A 3,673-nucleotide genomic window follows, 5' to 3' on the forward strand; every position below is an offset into this window, starting at 1 on the left:
TAAAAAAATTAGAAGTAACAAATATAAATTTAAAACTAATTTTTAACTTCCGTTAAATGAAGGGTATATGTGAGCCATTTTGTAACGGCAGGGGTATATGTGAGCCGTTTGTATAACGGTAAGGGCATATATGAGCCACTTTTATAACGAGGGGTATATCAGCTCCAAATGACAAAGTTGAGGGTATATCAGACCCTTTTCCCTTTTTTCTTTTATAGTTATCTCTAGTTATTTATTCATTTTCACAAATCAAGAAAGGACATTTTTTTTTGCATATTATATCCTCAATTAAATTACTAACTACTTTGAAAAATATAAAAATAAAATTATCAACTTCATAATTAATAGGAGTAAAATGGTAAATTCATTACGCCAATAATTATTTTTTTAATATGAGTAGAAAACTAAATAGGGACGGAGGAAATATTAATCAGATGAACATATGATATATGCCTTCCATTAAATATATAATGCGATATTTGGTTATAAATATCAATTATTACTAGTGTCTCATACTAAACTCAAAATATGAATATTAAAATTCTAAAGTTTTACTTATGATTATCATATTAAATACAAATTATTAAAGATGTTTGATTCAATAATTTGATTTTTGATTTTCTATGACATAAGGTAAGATAGTCAGATAGAATAAATACGTCTATTTATTCAATTTTACTACTTTCTTTTTAAATGTATAATTTTATGTGTTTTTTAAGTGTTTTTTTTTTGTTCATTTATGTAAGGACTTCGTATTTTGTTATACTTTTTTTATTTATTTTTTTAAATATTGAAGCATTCCTTAATATTTTCTCTATTTATAATAAAAATAACGATTCTTATTTCACATTATAATTAGTCAGGTAGACCGACATCACATGTACAAGATACCACGTTTTTTTATTCGATTAAATAAATAGAAATATTAGTATAAATTAATGTATTTGGTCAATAATCTGTCTTTTAAAAAATAAAAAAATTAACGACTATCAATCATAAATGCAGTTATAATATTAAGATAATCAAATAATTAACATCCATATTAAACTATAGTCTAAATGGAATGGTATTTTACATAATAAATGAATATAGACGATTTAGACTATCCATCTACTGATACATAGTTATTATTGTCTATTTCCCACTTCAATTTCATAATCTTAATTAAACTAACAAAATTAAGAATTATTTAATCAAAATCAATGGGAAAACAATCTCAAAGAGGAACAAATATTTTTACGAAGTATTCATTTATTTTTAATCAGAGATCTATAAAGTTGTCTTTAATATGGAGTATTTACTCATATCAAACGCTACGTTAATTTGCCCCCCCCCCTCCTCCCCCATTCCATATCCACCTCTTTTTAGATATGAATTTAAATGAATTTGACCTCAAAACGAATATTAAACACTGCATAAAATTTCCTAACTCCCTTAAATTCAAGGCGGGGAAATTAACGTAGCGTTAATTAAACGCTACGTTAAGTTGTCTTGAGTCTTGACTTTGTGAAAAAAAAAACTATTTTTTCTTGACTCTAATATTTTCGTAATTTTTGTGATATTATGAAAATATCACAAAAAAAAAAAGAATGATCATATTTCTATAATTAAAAATAATTTAAATCTAATTTTTATGTTCTAAATGAAAAATATCTATTTTTTCAAATCAAATTAAATAATATCACAAAAATTAAAAAAATATTAGAGTCAAGAAAAAATAATTTATTTTATTTTTTTCACAAAGTCAAGACTCAAGACAGACAAAAGTCAACTTTACCTAAAACAAAGGCAAAAGATAAAAGAAAGAGTCCAAACAAAGAAAAAGTCATCAAAGGACAAATTAGAAACTAATCAATGAAATCCTGACCGTTAAATAGATTTCTTTTATTGGAAATCAACGGTAGAAAGACGAAGAGAGAGTAAGGACAAGATGGTAAATTAGTCAAAAGACGAATTTGTTAGCCGGTGCCAGTTATTTGAAAAATCAAACTACCCATAAAATAAAAATAAAAAAACTTATTTTCTTGCACTTTAAATGCCAATGTTGAAATTTTTCCTAATAATATAAATTTATATTAATTCATTTAAATATTGCATATTATTTGCTATAACATAAAAAATATACAAATATGTCGCTATATTATTTGAAATTGTTGAATATTTATCATTCGTTGTGTTTTTGATTGACGATAAAAACACTAGTATATATTTAGAATACTCTGTATATTATTTATTGCACTTTTTGTTTTGTTTTTTTCTACGAGGTGATATTACTAATAACGCTACTAGGTTTTTATCAAGTTTTAATCCATCTTTTTAGGAATTTTCGACTAAGATAATCAGATATCTAATTTTTATTTTTGGAAGAACATTTTTAACAAATTTCTCTATATTTTCATAAAAATCACTCTCCACCTATTACAATATCATATTTTGTTTGAAAAAGGTAGGATATACACATTTCTATTTTTATCTTTACGGGGTGGAATAATAAGCAAATCCTCAACTCAAAAGAAGTATAATTAAAACATGATCACAAGGAAAACGGCGATAGCAAGGTGAATAGCACGTAATATATAGTTTAAAAAAAATGAAATCTACAAGATGAGAAGAAGAGACTAGCCCCTGCATGTCCTGTATAAAAATATGATAACATTCAACTATATATTATCCTTCTATGTTTATCATATTTGTAACTTCTTATCTAAAGTCATATTCTCGTTAAAGTAAAACGTGTTATGTTATATTTAATCACCTCTACTTAATCTTTTTTATCCTACTTAATTCTAAACTGTCCTAAAAATATGTTATAGTTAACCTCTAATATCTTTTTATTGATGTATTTACACAGTTAAACATCTTCACGTGTCTGAACCTTCTCATCCTCATTTCCTTCTTCTTGTCTTCCACAAAATCTAGTAAGTTTGCTCTAAGCATATTTGTCTTAATATGCACATGCATACATTTAAGCATATCATCAAGTCATAGTGATACATTGTTATCACATAGTACCCCTTTGATCTGATAGGATGCGCGATATCATGATCAATTTTTTTTTAAATTTTTTTTTATAAATTTCAGTTACTTAAAATTTTATTTTTTGTCTGACTAATATATCTCTCATATATACACTTCATATGTAACAACATTAAACTTGCACTCTAACTTTTATGTACTCCGTTTTAATCTTAATCATCTTGAGCATAGATTCTAAGGTTTCAGCCTTTCATTACCTTCGATCCTCCAACATGCTTTTTATTGATCAATATAATATCATTTTTAGGTAATATATACCACGATACCACTCTTCAAATATATCGATCAATTAAGTGTAATTTAATAACTTCCATGTGTCAAAATTAATCACTTACATTTCTAAACAAAGTTGATAGACCCTAGATCAAGGATAAAATTGTTATTTCACGCTATATAAAAAGTTGTGTTTCCCTAAAAGGGACATTAATCATACAATGCTTTGATATACCCCTTGTATACAATACAACAAATACAAAAAGCCATTTGTGCATTAAATTCTTCTTCCAAATTTTAAAAGAAGAAGCCAAAAACATTAAAATACTGTAAAATATATTTTTTTGAAATGACTAGAAAGTTAATTATAGGGATTAACAAAATATATAAAAAAAAATACAGAGGGGTGGTTAGGGGTGGGGTG

Source organism: Solanum pennellii, chromosome 4 (genome assembly GCF_001406875.1).
Source record: "Solanum pennellii chromosome 4, SPENNV200".
Taxonomy (NCBI): Eukaryota; Viridiplantae; Streptophyta; class Magnoliopsida; order Solanales; family Solanaceae; genus Solanum; species Solanum pennellii.